Raw genomic sequence first — 17,844 nt, 5'->3', positions numbered from 1 at the left:
ACCAGAGCAAGTCGGGGAATACAAAATAACCAATAAATCAAGTTACATACAGAGTCAGTTGACTCAATAGTTAACTTTTGCATGATAAACTGTGCCATCTCTATCTGGCCCCCTGTTACAGACTGTTTTCAGTTAGTGTAATACTAGCTAGGGTGCCTCTTAACTCATTTTTTGTAACAGACTCCACTTTTTCTGCGGTGACTTTTTAAAGGTCGGGGGTCCTGCAAGTAAAGTACTTGCTGAAAAGTCCCTGGACATTTGCCAATTCAAATTTGGTAGGATTAGGGGGCAAGTAAAACAAAATATCTGATAAAAGCCTTAGTGTAAATTCCAGGTAAGTATATGGATTTCCTGTGTTTGCTTTTTGTACAGCACATATGGATTATGTAGACTGCCATTAGTGTTTTTTGCTGTGAACCACATTTGGTTGTATTGCACTGATCAGCTAAATCTAATCCCACCATTTATTTGCTGTAACCAACAATGCACTTTGATGAGTTTATGGATTTGTGCAATCTTTCCCTTGACAAACACGGTCAATGTGTACTTTCATCGTACGTTATGGATAGCACGCACATATTTTTTGGAAGTGTAGAGAAGGGTCAGCTCTTTACCGTAGTTTAAAGTTGATGGTGGTGTCTCGACTGTGTTTACAATGGTTATCTTCTGGAGAGAAAATGTAGCCTTTTTTGGACACTGTGCCACACCCTAGTGTTTTAAAGTACAATAGATTTGTAAGCAAATTTGTGCTGGTTGGTTTACAGTTGAAGATACCCAACAATGTCCCTGTGCATAAGTGGGTCGTTCTCAAGCAAGAAATCAAGTTAGATTATCTCCTTCTGCTCAAAACTGTCCTGAAACACCTGAACCCCGACCTTCTCCAGTCTCCCAAAGGTTGAGGGCATAACCCATAGAGGAAAAAAAAGGTAGAACTTAAAAAGGGCATTTTTTTCCATTTTCCTTTTTTTTATTTTTATCTATAGAATAGATAAAGATTATAGGTAACCATTAGAAATGTCTTCCAAAAACTATGCTTTGGTGAATCTGGTGAAGAATTTGATACAGCCTTCCCCACCCCCATCCCAGCTGTCTTTTTTCTGTAAAGAGATTCTTAAAAATATTGCATCCTGTTTTTCTCATCCATTTCCTGGGAAGCGCCCAGTGTCTGTATTTGTATATTTTTGTCTGCAAATATAAATTATAAAATGATTCATCAGATATCACTAGCTTTAGAAAGAAGCATATTACTATGTTATTTTTAAACACACTGCAATAAACTATGAGGTCTTCAACAGCCTATCAATGGTAGGAAACAATTTTCTATACCACAGTGAAGCTGCAATAAATAAATAAATAAATAAAATTCAATTCATCAACTTTAACCCCTTAAGGACAGAGCTTCAGAAGCTTGACTTACGCTTAATGACACAAGCAATTTTTGCATTTTCTTGCTGTTTGCGTTCAACTGCAATTTGCATCTCTCTCATTTATTGCACCGACACATATTATATACTGTTTTTTAAAGGACAGAAAGGGCTTTAATTTGATATAACATATATATATATATAAATGCTTACTTATTATAAAAAAATACAGAAAAATGCAAAAAAAAGAAAAATATTGGTTTTTTTTTACAGTTTTTGCAATCATAATGTGTGCATAATTAGTGCAGGTTAAGGAAAGTAATTAAAAATAAATTCATTTATTTGTTCTGATTTACAGAATATATAATGTGTCTGGGATTTTAAGTTTTTTTTGGTAGTTACAGGTCACAAAGCACAAGGAGTAAAATAAAATTTTAATGTGGAGCGATTTTAGAATTTGGTATGTTTGTCTTGTAAGCCTAATAGCCATAAAATAAAACAAAATTGCCACACAAAAGTATATATTTATATAAAGTAGACACCACAGGCTATTTACCTAAGGTTGTTTTGACACTTTCTACGTAGCCATTTTACCGCCAACCTCTGCTAAATATTGGAGTAAAATTGTGTTTTTTGGGGGTTTTCGCACACAAACTTATAACAAAGAACTTCTCATGTGTATTTTGTAAAGTTGGTGTGTGCTATTCCTGTACAAAGTTTTATTATGTGTTCAGTTACTTCTGCTGAGTACAACGGTACCCCCATTGTATGTCTTTGGCACTATTTCGTGAAGCTACAGTGCCATATAGGAGACCTGTCCTTTTCAGTATTCACAGTAGAATTTTGAGAGACGGATTTAATGAGCCTATGCTTCCATTTAGGGTATTATAACAGTTTGACTGTTCAAAAACCCCCACAAAGGCCTACCATTTGTAAAAGTAGACACTCCAGGGTATGTCATAAGGTGCATATTGTGCCTTAACATGCCCCCATTTTTTTACCATTACATGCCAAAGTATGTGGTAAAAAATAATTGTGTGCATTTTTTACATACGGATTGCATTTTTGCTGGGCATTTTGTATATTTCATATGTGCCACTAAGTTCAAACCCCCCAAATTATGCTCAGCTAAGTCTTCTGAGTAAAAGGACACCCCCATTGTATGTCTATGGCACTATTTCGTGAAGCTACAGTGCCATACAGGAGACCTGTCCTTTTCAGTATTCACAGTAGAATTTTGAGAGACGGATTTAATGAGCCTATGCTTCCATTTGGGGTATTATAACAGTTTGACTGTTCAAAAAAAAAAAACACAAAGGCCTACCATTTGTAAAAGTAGACACTCCAGGGTATATCATAAGGTGCATATTGTGCCTTAGCATGCCCCCATTTATTCACCAATATATGCCAAAGTATGTGGTAAAAAATAATTTTGTGCATTTTTTGACATACGGATTGCATTTTTGCTGGGCATTTTGTATATTTCATATGTGCCACTAAGTTCAAAACCTTCAAATTATGCTCAGCTAAGTCTTCTGAGTAAAAAGACATCCCCAATGAATGTCTTTGGCACTATTTTGTGAAGCTACAGTGGCATATTGGAGACCAAGCCATATCAGTTTTTACAGAACTTTGAATTTTGACGCTGGACCTATGTGCAATTTCCAAGCATCTTCGTAAGTTTTAAATTCAAACTACCCCACAAAGGCCTACCATTTCTTAAAGTAGACACCCCAGGGTATTTCAAAAGGCATATTTTGAACCTTAGCGTGGGATAATTTTTCCGCTAGTTTGTACCAGGTGTAGTGGTAATAAGCGTTTTTTTCTGCCTTTTTGACACACAAAGTGAGTTTGCACAGTATATTTTGCAAACATTTTGTGTACCACCACTCTATAATACTTTATATGTTGCTCAGCTATGTCGGCTGAGTACAAAAATACCCCCGTATGTACCTTTGCCAGGTATATGTGGACATCGGAGGGGCACATTTGGGACACAGCCATTCCATTTTTTTCAAACTTTAAATTTTTACGCTGTGCCCATGTCCCATTTTAGAGTATTTTACCAGGCTATATAATCCAAATACCCCATAAAGCCATACCATTTCTTAAAGAAGACATCCCAGGGTATTTCAAAAGGCATATTTTGAACCTTAGAGTGGGATCATTTTTCCGCTAGCTTGTACCAGGTGTAGTGGTAATGAGCGTTATTAAATGTATTTTTTTACTTTTTAAAACTATTTTTTAAACTTTTGTTTTGCTTATTCATTTTTTTAAAGTTTCCTAAACTTTCGTAAAACTTTTTTTTACAGATTTAACATTTTTCTAAGCTTTTTCTTTTACCGTTAACCCCTAACTAGCAGTAAGCAGCACTAACAGTAAATTCCCCATTTTCCCATAACTCCCACCCACCCCAGCTAGCAAAATATTGAATTATACAATATTTCAATTAGTTAATTAAATTAATTTACCCCCTGAGGGTTAAAAAATAAATAAAAGTTAATCGTCAGGGGTTAAAAAAAAATTAGATCACAGTATAATACTGTGATCTGTATTTTGATCACTGTAGGCAGTGATAGACTGGCAGGCAAGGGGTTAATTTTTATTTGGACTGGGTAAAGGGTTTATTTTTTTTTTTTTTTTTTTACTTAAACGTTATTAAAACTTTTTTTTTTACTTAATTTTTTAACTTTTTAAAGCTTATTTTAAAACTTTTTTTAACGTTAACCCCTAGTTAGCCTAACACTAAATCCCCCAATTCCCCACTAACTTCCACCCTCCCCAGCTAGCTAAATTTATAATTTTAAAATATTTAAATTAATTAATAAAATAAATTTAACCCCTGAGGGTTAAAAAAAAAAAAAAGAATTAACCCTCAGGGGTTAAAAAAAAATCAGATCATATTAAAATGTAATCCCTGCCAATTGATCACTGTAGTCAGTGATCAATTGGCAGAGAAGGGGTTAATTTTTTATTAATATGGGTAAAGGGGGGGTGGGATTTTAATTTAACTTTTTTTTTTAACAGCAGGGGGCAGGATCACTGAAGATCCGTCTCCCTGCACTTCACACTGAACCCGGAAGTGCAGGGAGGCGGAGGTGAGTATAGAGAGCACATGTGCCCGCTCTGGCATGCTGTCAGAGCGGGCACATGTACTCTGACAGCCCGATCCGGTGCTCCCGGTCTGCCTCTAATGCAGAGGCAGACCGGAGCACCATTAACCCCACGATCGCCGCGATTGCGGCGATCTGGGGTTAATTTTACCGCGTGACGGACGAGGTCCGTCACCCGTCGTTAAGGGCATCCCCAGGATGACGGACCTCGTCCGTCACCCGTCGTGAAGGGGTTAAGGAACACTATAAAATTAGGTATGCATACATGTATTCCGAACGCTTAAGTGTTTCCCTACCTATTATTTTTTTTTTTTATGTTTATATTCTTTATTTATGAGCACATGTAGACTTGTGTTATAAATTGTTCAGACATCACATAGCAGTGCAATAAAGATGAAATATACAAGTCATAAGAGAGGTTACATGACATTCAATGCAGTTTACACATATGGTTTTGTTAAATCCTTATTTTGGTAGACAAATTATTTACCGTACATCATGCATAGTTATCAGTAGGTAAGATTGTGTCAGAAGGGGGGTAGGTCTGTGATGGTTTTATGATCAGTGCGTGTAGGCGGTGTACACTGCCCACTATCAACAGGGTTGTAGCAGACCGCAGGACCAGTTTATGGCATCGCTCGCTATGTTCGCAATATTCACCATCTCCTGGCTCTTTTTTTTTTTAGATATTATAACCAGAGGTGAAAGAGAAATAAGATAGATTGGTGGTGAAGGGGAGAGGGAGATGAGGAAGAGACGGGCATAGTCTCTCCTGGAGAGATTTGTAGGTATGGGACCGTTCTATGTTAGAGGTCAGGTTCGTTGTGCTGCTTCTGGATAGCTAGTGTTCTAAGTATTCCTCCGATGGTTGCCAAACCTTTGTGAAAGCATTAGGTTTTAAACCTGGGCTGTTAGTTTTTCCATTAGGTAGTTGTCTTTAATTTAAGGATGACCTGGTCCATAATGGGTATGGTTGTTTTGAGCCAATATCTTGCTACCCTACCTACGTTGATGTACAGACAGGTACAGGTACAGATACAGATACAGAGGGTTTCAATAGAAAGTTTTACTCGCAGCGGACTGGTTTTGCCATGGCCACCTCACCTCCTTGGCTAAGATCATCAATTTTGATGATTTCAGTCTAACCAATGGGAGGCTAATTTGACTGAGTAACCGAGTCTGCCTTGGTAATTGCTGCGGACGTGCCTTTAATGAAGAGCCACTTGAAGTGTGTTAACCCTACATTGAAGGGTTACAACGACAGAACTGCACCCAACCCACTTCATTGAGATGAAATGGTTAGGGTGGCCTTTAGTGGTCTTTGAATAAGTAGATCTACCCACTGAGGTTCGGAATTGGAGTAAGCCTTTGATGTGATAAGTATGGTAATCTAGCAATAACTGCAGTGAATAACCAGTTATATGCACCCCCCACCGAAACCCCACCGAATTCAAATCAAATAATTATATATCATGGGGAGCCAGGCAGTGACATATCTGTTGGTACCTAAACAATTTAAATACACTCTTTGCAGGGGGTAGAGTTAGTGGGCGTATCTCCTACGGGATATTAACAATGAATGGGAAGCAGATACTGAGACATTAGACCATTCCCCAGCAACTGCTGTCTGATAATATGTAGAGTACAAAAGAGAGCGGGATGCAGGGCTGTGCTGCTCAGTGAACAGCTGTCCATATCCCCAAACACTAGACACCATGGACTGCCATGAACCCCATTCCCTGCTTTCTGATTAACATGAAGGGAAGGGAGGATGATATAAATTATATATGTTAGTGTGGGTCTATGAATGGGTACTGGTATGTATCAACACACACACATACTTGGTCAGTTAGTCGTGTGAATGGCTAATTAGCATATATGGCTAGTTTTGTTCGTATAAATGCAATTGTGCATGTCTCAGGAGATGAGAGCTCAGTTGTCTGAAGATTTGCTGGTTAGGGCAAATCCTCAATGGAAAGCATCCGACAGGCTGAGATCATCAAAATTGATCATCACTGCTGTGGAGTCGTGGCCGACATTTCGAGAGCAATGCAGTGGTGGAATAAAGAAAAGTAAAAAATAGAATGGGGGTGGGTGTGTGTGGGTGTGTGTGTGCGTGTGCGTGTGCATGCGCGTTAATGTATAAACCGTAGATTTAAAAAAGTATGGAAAAAATAAAAAAAATCTCTCCCGACAGACACTTTCCAAAGAGTAAGTTATTTAGGTCATTCAATCATTATTCCCTGTACAAGATAAGTGACAGCAACAATTTTAAAAGCACAGAAATAAATGATATATATATATATACACACACATACATACACACATACATATATATATACACACACATACACTATTATTATTTTACCCCCTGTAGGCAGATACATGGACACCTATTGCGGCCATGTGACCGCTCTGTTAGAGCAATCACATGGGCCGTGGGGGCCTAATTTGCCGAGGGGAGACCGGCTAGGCTTTCAGGTAGTCCCCCACTCACCCCCAGACCGTGAGCAACGCCGATCGCCATCGTGTGAACGGTGACGATCAGGTAAGTAATAAGGACAGAGGAGATGTTCTGTGCAGTTTAGAGCCACCCCAAAAAGGGCGGCATAGAACGCCCACTGTGCTTAAGGGGTTAAGTTCATGGATTTAACTGTATACATAATTTTGAGGTAGATAGATAGATATACACACACACACACAACTTATTTTCATTCTGTTTCGTGATCCTTATGATCTCTTTATATGGATCAATAACAAAAAAAAGATTGAACTTGTGAAAGATGTGACTTTCAACAAAATTCGCTATGCAAAAATGCTAGTGCCAAGACCATTTGTGACATCATAACACAGGCATGACTGGTTGATGACATCATCATAGAATTGTTCTCTCTACTGTTCCTGCTTATCTTTGTTTTTTTCATTTAGTGCAAGAGATTTACCAGTCAGCTGGTTTCATATTCGATCTTCATCTCTGAGGAAACCATGCAAAGTTAGTTTCCAACACGCGTCTACAGTGGAAATATTTCAGTTCTTCTAATATTAATTGTAAAGAATACAAATAATCATTTACTGCAAACCCTCCGTTGGGAGGTCAAATTTCACTGTACAGTATTGAAACATGAAATCTTTTAGAGTAATAACCTAGTATTGTCCATGTCTTAGCCCATAAGTAAGGTTAATTAGCATCAACATCCATTTTCTGCACTGTAACAATGATAAATTGCAAGCACTTAGCAGGGACCTCCCTCTCTGTATTGTACCATTCATATGATATTATAACCTCTGTGAGCAGGGCCTCATGCTCTTTATTGTGCCATTTATAAAAGTATAAGCTCCGTGAGCAGGGGCCTCCCTTTCTGTATTGTAACATTCATATGAGATTGTAAGCTCTGAGCAGGAAGCTCCCTCTCTGTATTGTACCATTCTTATTAGATTGTAAGCTCTGTGAGCAGGGACCTTTATTCTCTGTATTGTGCAGTTTATAGGTGTGTAAGCTTTGTGAACAGGGACATCCCTCTTTGTATTGTAACATTTAAATGAGTAAGCTCTGGTAACAAGGACCTCCCTCTCTGCATCGTACACTCATCTCGGAGTATAAGATCTGCTCTGTCAGGATATTTATATCGGCAGACATTTTGTGCTATGATAGAAATTAAAAGTGTATATTGCCAGAGTTACTCAGGACGGAGCAGACTCCATTTTGCTATCTTCAAGCTAACAAAGACACAAAATTTCTATCCTTTCTGTAACACTAACCACATAGCTTGAGCTAAGGAATGCTTTGTATAAACAAACCAAGTGATAAGAAATGAGACAGGGGGATGGATGCTCTGCCTAGATGTTAATGAAATAGAAATAATTCTAAACCCAGACATTAGTGACATAGAAGATTAAATAATTTAATTTTACTTTCTAAATGTTACAAGGTCCCATTGTAAGTTAGGGGTCAAATTTAGTTTCTGTCATTTTACAAATTACAACAGAAATTGTCGACGCACTGTCTGGAGAAAACCCAAAGAAACGCTTTGAACTGACAAGTAAATTTAAGTTATGGTAGCCATATAGATAAGCCAAATGACGTCAAAATAGCCATCAGGAAAAGTTAACTATTTCCTGGATAGGAAAGTTTAGTGAGACAAGACTGCCCTCTATGGACCAAATACCTAAATTGCTATAAGCAGTGTGACCACACCTTCCGTTTCCTATTGGCCTTATCACCTAATGATGTACAGAAAGTCTGGCCCTTTAAAAGTTAGGACAAAGGGAAGAGAGAGGCTAAGTCAGGATCGCAGGCTAAATGAGCTAGGCAAGTGAGTCAGAAAAAGAGTCAGTCGGAGTTGAAAGAGAAAGTTGGGCTTCCAGATTCGGACATGCAGAAAGATCTATGACAGACAAATACTCCTGGGAACTAACACTCAAGCAACACTTGCATACTTCCATGCAATCAATTATACACGCTTTCAAGTTCCTGGGACTATCTAAAAGCATCTGATTAAAACATCTATTTAACTGGTAATTATACTGGTTTTATTTAATTAATCTAAATTAATTCAAAAATCCAGTAGCATGATATATGACTGGATAAATCACAGTCAGATTTCAATATTTAGAAATCTTAGTTAACTAAAGAATATATAGTTATAAACATTCAATTCTGCAGGTGGAATTATGAATAATTATATATTAATGTAATATCACATGTTAGCATACCAATGTTTTTATCCAGGTGTATTGATTTGCTCTAAAATAAGATAAGATATCTTTTTAGGCAAATTAAAATTCGACTTATAGAATCTGGTAGATTACTCTTATTGGATGGTTCCAGGAAGGAAATGATTAATGAGCTGGTTTAGATGTTATTTTAACTAAAATTACATGAGAATAGGTATTGTATGCCTAGGAGGATCTAGCCAGCATTGAAAGGGTTATTCAGTTAACTGCTAGCCAAAGTTTTATGGCCTTTCACTGCGCTGTGTGAAAGTTTTTCTTTGTCTCTGAAGTACCCTCATAAATATTAGTCTTGACAATTGATGCTGTTAACCATTGGAATGTGTATTGCATACTATGTTATAGTAAATATTCATTGATTATTATCACGCATGTTACATATTATTTTATTTGTCACAATAAATTATATCTATTTTTATAACAAATTGTGATTTTATTTATATGGAATACATTTCACTTACATGATAACGATCTTTGAGATCTAGAGAGTTGAAATAGTGGGCAATTCTCAACTGTTCACTATTATCATCCCATAAATATCCCCACAGCTCTGTGAGCAAGGACCTCCCTCTCTGTATTGTAACATCTATACGAGTGTAAACTCTGTGAGCAGAGACCTCTTTCTCTTCATTGTACCTCTCATGTCAGAGTATAAGGTCTTGTACCATTCAAATTAGAGTGTAAACTCAGTAAGCATGGACCTTCTTCGCTTAAATGCAAGATTTTTACTTAGCATATTCGTGTAATATATCCAGCGATATACGGTTAAACATATGGATGGTTGGTCCAGGGTATTAAACAGATTGCCATCAATGGGTTCAGGAAGAAATGTATTTCCCGTGAGATATCATCCACCAGGGTTTTTGTTTGCCTTCTTCTGAGTCAGATTTTATTAATGACGAGAATTGCAGCAATGTTAAAATTCCTGCCTGTATACCGCAGCACTAAAAAAAATATATATATTAATAATAATATCATACAAATATTAAACGTATATGATTGTCTAATTCCTGATTGACATCACTAGCCACCTGGCCATATCAAGAAACCATATTTATTTGAAGAAAGTGTTACAAACAGAAATAATATCTAGTACTGGTTTCATAATCTGGATCTATAGCTCGTATTAATAAAAAAAAAACGGAGGGAATGTGCATTCCAGGACTCACACCATAACTGCTTCATCACATTGAAGTACTTATAGTTTCCAGAGTCCCTTGGCACTGTTCTATTCAGCATTTAAACCATTTTTGCTTGGGCTAATGAGGAAGCAATAACCTCAGCAGCAATGGCCGGTTGTGATTGGCTGAGCGTGTCAGCTGACTGTATTCAGCCTATTACAGTATGAATCATTAGTAATCCCTGCCTTAATTATTTTATCATCATCATTTATAAAGCGCAAACATATTCTGCAGTGCTGTTTGATTATAGAAAGGGGATATGAGAGGTAAAGAGGGCACTGCTGAAACAAGTTTACAATCTATGAAGATTTGAGGTAGGTGAAGCTTTCTATCACATCAAATGTGTCCTACTAAAATACATTAACCCTCTTACAAATGTATCCAACAATTGACTAAACTGAATGTGGGATATGGATTGTAAAATTGGCAACCTTCTCTTTATAATACACTACATGCTATTTGTGTAATTCTACTCTTTTTAATGCTTTCTTTGTGAAGGAGACTAGTAATCTCTTGGTCACATGGTCATCAATTTCAAACTATATATTTGGTTTTCCTAATTTACAGCGCTGTAGACTATATTGAGTAGAAAATTATACAGAACAATTTGGATTAGTCGCAGGATTTTGCAATTAAAATGTGTACCTTTCAACAAAGCATCTGGGTCTAGTAATCTTTTTATTTTTACATTACTGTTCAGACATCACAATGTGTAAGTTATAGTGAATTCCTGTTGTATTTCCATATATAACTAGCAAATAGCAGTAGCCATCACAAATATAACACACTTATAAGCAGACACAGAAAATGTCAGAATCATAAACTATGCAAAGTTAACCACATCCTGACATTTATCTCAGGCCCCAATGTGTTGGGTTTAGCGACGTAAAACCTTCACACACCATTAGATCCATTTAAAAATCTATGCAGACACACTCCAAAATACCTAAAAATACAACCAAAGAGCCAGCTAGTAATCTTAATGCACATATATTTCAAAAAAAGAGAACAAGGTTATGTTCTGAAGGTACAGCGAGGGAAGCTCAAGGGTAAGATGAAAAAAGTACTACGATGCAAAAAAAAAAAAAAAAAAGTCTGAGTAAGTGAAAAACACTCCCAGATGAAACTGTTCAAGTGAACACAAACAGGGAGTAAAGATGCAATCAATAAATCTGTACTCAGGAATAATTGTATATGTCAATTAAAGCAATCGCACTGATAAGCTGGTTCTCACCTGTTTCCTAAATCTAAGAACAAAGAGAGGTTTGTTAAAGCAATATATTTCTGCAGTGGATCTCGAATGCTATTCTGCAAAAGTAACCAACTTGGGTATTTGCAAAGGTGATGATACTTGAACCACACAGGGCATTTGTTTCCTTCTGAGGTAGGCTTCAAAACCCAAGTTCTATTGAAAAACACTGGTCTCGAGTATATACTGAACATGTTTTGACAGTTTGCTGCAGTCATTAGACACTGTATGCAGTGACAGGGACTTCCTAACACCCATTGCCTACATAGGGCATATAAAGCAGCACTGTCATTTATTTATTTCCTTCCACTTGCTTTCCTTGTGCCCCTTTTGTCTGAATTCATTTCAAGGCACGATTTGCGTACACTTATATGTTTATTTAGTTTTTTTCCTTGCACCAGATTTCAATATCTGTGTGCCGCTATTTTGTTCTAAACTGTCCATGATGTGTGCAGTTTGCTCTTCTGTGGGATTCTCTTGACTGATAGATTACCGGTAAATTATCTTAGCAACTGAAATAGAACTTTAGTTAAATGGACAATTGTCATCAAATTTTCACTTCTCGCTATTGAACATTTTTTTGACAATCTTCATGAGATTTGAAAAGGACAGGAATAATAAAACAGGGTTACTCACGATGTGAAAACGCAAACCGAAATCAAACTTTATTTCAAATGTAATGGCCAAAATAGCAAAAATGGAAGCATAGCTGAGTAAGAGGATGTTTCCAGATTGGCTATTTTTTTTGCCTTGAATCTTCACTGGCCACTCCTCAGATGGCTGTTGGAGATACTTCCTGGGTCATGGCTGCCTAAAATGCATCCAAATATTCAGTGTCTCCTCCCTCTGCATGCAGTACCTGAACTTTCCTCATAGATATTCACTGATTCAATTAATCTCTATGAGGAGATGCTGATTGGCCGGGGCTGTGTTTGAATTGTGCTGGCTCTGCCCCTGATCTGCCTCCTTGTCAGTCTCAGCCAATCCTGTGGGGAAGCATTGTGATTGGATCAGGCTACCACTTCTGATGATGTAAGCAGTGGTCAGGTCTACAGGAAACAGGGACAAAGTAAACAGCTCCAGACTTGAATACAAGTAAGATTTTATGGAGCGGCATGAGGGGCCAGGGGGGATAGATGGTGGTTTTAACCCTATAGGGTCAGGAATACATTTTTGTGTTCCTGACCCTATAGTACTCCTTTAATGTTTTATTTGTTGTCTCAGTTTTTTTACAGTAGCCCTTGCTATGATTTGAAAATAGTTTTTTTTTGGTATATATGGCGATAGATGTATATAATGTCTTTGTATAGAAGGGGTTAATGTTCACATGTAATTAGCAGGTCCCACCTCTGGGTGGTCTGTATAGTGACTGCTGTAATTACTTGGGTATTAAACTGTATAATTAGTATGGAATTCAGGCTTGACAAAGACCCTGCACTGCAGAGTCATCACAGATTCTAAAATCATGGTGGAATAAAAGGTCTCCATTTGAGTTCGTATTTTGTACCATCAACTTTATGAGGGCATGCATTGTTGCATCCAGAAATCTAGAAAAAAGAATTTTACTTTTTTTTTTTTTTTTAGATGATACAGATTCATTTTTTTGATTAAACCGTTTTGCTGGTGACCTACCTTCGCTTCTGTGGCAATAGCTCTGTGTGACCTGCACTGTTAATAACAAAAAAGTGAAAAATTGATGGAAGTTGTCCAATCAAGAGTTACTACAACTAGCATAACTACAGATACTCCTCACTTACCGACCAGATTCTGTTCTTACGACATGGTCGTAAAACGAATTGGTCAGTAAGTGAGGATGCGTGCACAATGTAAGTAGCCAAACCATTTATGAAGGGTTTCACTTTTTACACGAGGGCTACCAGGTGCAGCTCCCCACCTCCATTACCAAAGGTGGAAATTCCTGATCTGCTATGCTAAACCCTTGATTGTTGACAAGCTCCGGCAAGGAGCACTGGCACTATAAACACTGCGAGCTGAAGTGGTTATGGAGCCTAGAACTGCATAATTTAAGGTGCTTGGAAATTCCCCTGAATTGTTTTAAGCTCATTCACTAGCAGATAGGGAAGCTGCATGTGTCAATTACACCTTCACAGCATTTCCTTGACTTGTTAAAATATGAAATATTCTTTGCAAATTTTAACAATGAAGGAACTGACACAAAGTTACTAAACAGCCTGCTAGAGCAGCTAGAGCAACCTTGGGTGTCAACATGTAAATATTCGATCATACGAAGCTGTGAATAGAAGGGCAATCTGCAGATTTATAAAAGCCACATGCACACCCACCCACAAAAAAAAAAAAAAAAAAAAAAAAATCAAAGTTGTTATTTCCCCTTCCATACAGTTCATTTTTCTCTAGAAGAGTCAGTGATAGAAAAACAAAACCCAAGGGAGTGCTTCTGAACAAACGCCTTTTGAATTAACTTCTGTGCCCTGAGAAATTATACCAGATCATGATAATAAAAACCTTATGGTTCCCTCCCACAGTGTTGGTTTTCCTGATGCCTCTCCTCTGTGTGGTGTTTTATCACTCGTTTCTTTTGAAGTATGCAAATGTAAATATTGTCAACTATAAAATGCATAACAATAGGTAACATGAACATTTAAGTGAGTAGCTTAATGCCACACGAATTCTCCAGTTGTTGCATTGTAAAAGAGAAGCACACCAATAGTAATGTATTAATTGCAAGACTGTCCCGGCATTCAATTACTTAAAGGAACACTTGAGGAAAAAAAAAATGCTTGAGTGCTTTATATTTCTGGAGTCTGTAATTTTTTTGACAGCTTATAGTGTTGATTTATAAAAATAAAAAAAAAAAGTTGGGGACAACTGAGTAAACCAAATGCCTGGAAACCATGAGAGCACTGGACTGGCTGAAATCATCAAGACTAAAGATGCTGCACAAAGACCTGGGCGCCAGGGGAGTAAAGGTAAGGTAACTCTTTTATTGTTTTTTGGGGGAGGGAGAGATTATAAATAGGTAGGCTAACCTGTTTATGTATGTTTGCATTACTAAACTATATTATTCATTTAAAAGGAACACTGTAGTCACAAAACCACTTAATCTCAATGAAGTGGTCTGGGTGCAACGTCCCTGCCCACTTAACCCTGCAATGTGAAATATTGCCGTTATTGAGAAACTATAATGTTTAGATTGCAGGGTCAAGCCCACCTCTAGTCGCTGTCAGTATGACAGACAATAGAGGTGCTTCCGCTGCAGTGACCAAGTAAAACTGTCACGTGATGCGGAAGTCCCATAGGAGAGAATGGATACAGATTTGTATTCCCACGCTATTGTGTTTCTTTAAAATATCAGATAATGAGAATACTCTAATATGATTTAACAGTCATGAGTTTTGATTCACGAGGTTGTTATTGACTTTTGATTTAAAAGTGTACACACAAACATTAAAAAGGAATAGGTTTACATTTAGGCAAATAAAATACACACAGTACTACAAAGCAGGAATCTTTGATGCAGCTCCTTTGCTGTAAACCAGCTGTGGCTATATTAGAAATACAGTGGACAGCTGTTCTCATTGCACATGGTCAGGGGGATTAACTTTCAAGCATTTTATCCATGCTTCTAGTCTTTATCAAGCACGCACAGTTTTACAGTGGCATAACTATTAAAGTTATTTACTAAAGTAAGAATTCCAAGTGAATTTCAAATTTAAGGTCAACATTGCTAAACTTGGAGCTCAAATTCACTTAGAATTGTCACTTTAGTGAATAACCTTGTAAGTGTAGATATCGTAATAATTATAATATAATTTCGGTACTCTGGTGCTGGGAGAATTGCGCCTCTGAAATCACAGATTGCTCATGTTTATTAGCACTTTAGTGAGTGAGGGCGCTAGGGCATAAGGTCATATCCCATCATCCTCATGTAAAGCCATATGAGTGAGAAGTGGTAAGAGATCTCAAGTTCTGAGGTTCACATAATAATGCTCCCAAAACCAATGGTCCTGGAGGAATTAATAGAGCGGTGTAATATCCCCAAGCACTAAAGGATTCTCCTCTTTTTTTTGGTTTACATTAACTGGCGCTTTAAACAGAATGACTAGATGTTGACGTGGCAACAAAAAAAAAAACAAAACACCATTTATAAGCATATTTACATATTACGGCTTTCTATGTAAATTGTTTTTTGACAAGCAGTAAAAACCTGCACAATTTCCATGTATTATAAATAAAGCCAAGATGTGGCGGTTAATACTGGCAGGGCACTCACTAGCTGAGTGATGTTGAAACCTTTAATGACAATTCATTAATTACTACACTTCTTAAAGCTGAAACACATCATTGCAGTAAACCTGCCCACAAAAGATTTATGAATAAGCCACAATAGAGAGAAAAAAAAAAAATAGCTGCTGAAACATGCCTTAATGAGATGTAGAAAAACAGGCTTCATGCCAATGGGTGGACACAATAATGCAGAAGTCAGGAGCCAGTTGGAGATGTTTAGGTGACAGGGAGAGGTTTATGAGTCAAACTTTATACAAGGTGTAGAGAAGAGGAAAAAAAAAAAAAAAATCTAGCTGTAACAAGTTACAAATGATGACTCCTAGAATGTGCCCACTCTTCTCTATCTGCAACAACTAATAATTAAATAAAACACCCTAGTCACCATAACAACTATATCTAAATGACGTTATATTACCAGGACGTCTCCGGGCGCACTGTTACCTTACAGGGTTAATCCGTTCTTAAATGGTTTGACCCCTAAGCTTGCCTCCTGCGCTGATCTCAAGGTCCCCCAGACGGCATCCAGCTTCTGAATCAGAGTTACAGAAGAGCGGAGTTCCGCCGTGCAGGGGCGCCACTGATTGGCTAGAGTGGTCAGCTAATGATCAAAGACAAAGAGGTATGTGCTTTTTTTTTTTTTTTTTTTTTTAAATGAATGAGAGCTACTGATTGGCTTAGAGCTTCAGCTGACCACTCTAGCCTATCGGTGGCACGCCTGCCACCAGCACTCCACGCAATTCAGATTCAGATAAATGTGCATAGGTATTTGGGCAAGTGCACAAGTAACTTTTGTTTATTGTTTTTTTAATATAAGAAACAGGACATGGAATGATGAGGTGATCCCCGATTTATCAAGTCTAAAGCAAATGCTTTATCTTCATCTCAGTTAAGTTGTTTGGTTGCAGCACACCTGTAGTTTTAAAGGATCACTATATAGTGTCAAGAAAACAAATCAGTTTTCCTGACACTATAGTGCCCTGAGGGTGCCCCCACCCTCAGGTACCCCTTCCGTGGCGCTAAAGGAGTTAAAACCCCTTCAGCAGCTTACCTTTATCCAGCGCCGGTGACCGATCCTCCCCGTCCTACGCCAGCACCCTAGTGGAGAGGAATGCGCACTAGAGGAGACAGCCACTAGAGGCTGGATTAACCCCAAATGTAAACATAGCCGTTTCTCTGAAACGGCTATGTTTGCATCTGAAGGGTTAAAACCTGAGGGACCTGGCACCCAGACCACTTCATTGAGCTGAAGTGATCTGGGTGACCATAGTGTCCCTTTAACTCTGCAATGTAAAACATTGCAGTGTTTTAGAAAAAACAAACTTTATATTGCAGGGTTAAACACAACTCTAGTGGCTGTCTTCCAGACAGTAAAGAGAGGCGCTTCCTGCGCAGCAACTGAATGAAACTTGTCATGTGACATTCATCATCCATGAGGATGTCAAATGTCAAACGCAGCTTATAGGAAAGCATTAAGTTCAATGCTTTCCTATGAGAAGCATTGTATTGGACACACACAAATATCATAGTGGACTGAGCAATTAGCATGGAAGTGACGACTCAAATGACATTTTGGGAGGCAGAGCAATCTGAAGCACAGAAGGAGTTAAACCTTTTTCCCCAAAATTTTTATTATGTGCAGGGGCTCCTTAATCTAGTTCGGCAATATATTGTAAGAAATATAGATTTGTATTCCTAATGCTATACTGAACTTTTATTATCGTCCATAAAAATAAAAATATATAAAATAAGTAATATATACACACATTTAATATACATACATTTCACATTAAGGTCTGTCTAAGACTGGAGTTCTCCTCTAACAATCTCTTGGAGTGCTAAATTATTACGAAAAACTACAAGTGTCCAGCAAAAGTAAATGCTGAAAAGTTTATGTAATTATTTCTGCCATGTAATTGGCAAAACTATTATAGAGGTCTATT

General features: G+C 37.6%; 1 protein-coding gene across 2 annotated transcripts in view; it reads right to left on the bottom strand.

The window, feature by feature from the left end:
* DTX2 (deltex E3 ubiquitin ligase 2) overlaps positions 1–17,844 on the bottom strand; it is an 88,447-nt gene that overhangs the window by 65,050 nt on the left and 5,553 nt on the right. The gene's annotated exons all lie outside the window — the stretch shown is intronic.

Source organism: Pelobates fuscus, chromosome 1 (assembly GCF_036172605.1).
Source record: "Pelobates fuscus isolate aPelFus1 chromosome 1, aPelFus1.pri, whole genome shotgun sequence".
Taxonomy (NCBI): Eukaryota; Metazoa; Chordata; class Amphibia; order Anura; family Pelobatidae; genus Pelobates; species Pelobates fuscus.
The sequence above is the reverse complement of the archived record's forward strand: the minus strand, read 5'-3'. Positions and strand labels throughout refer to the sequence as shown.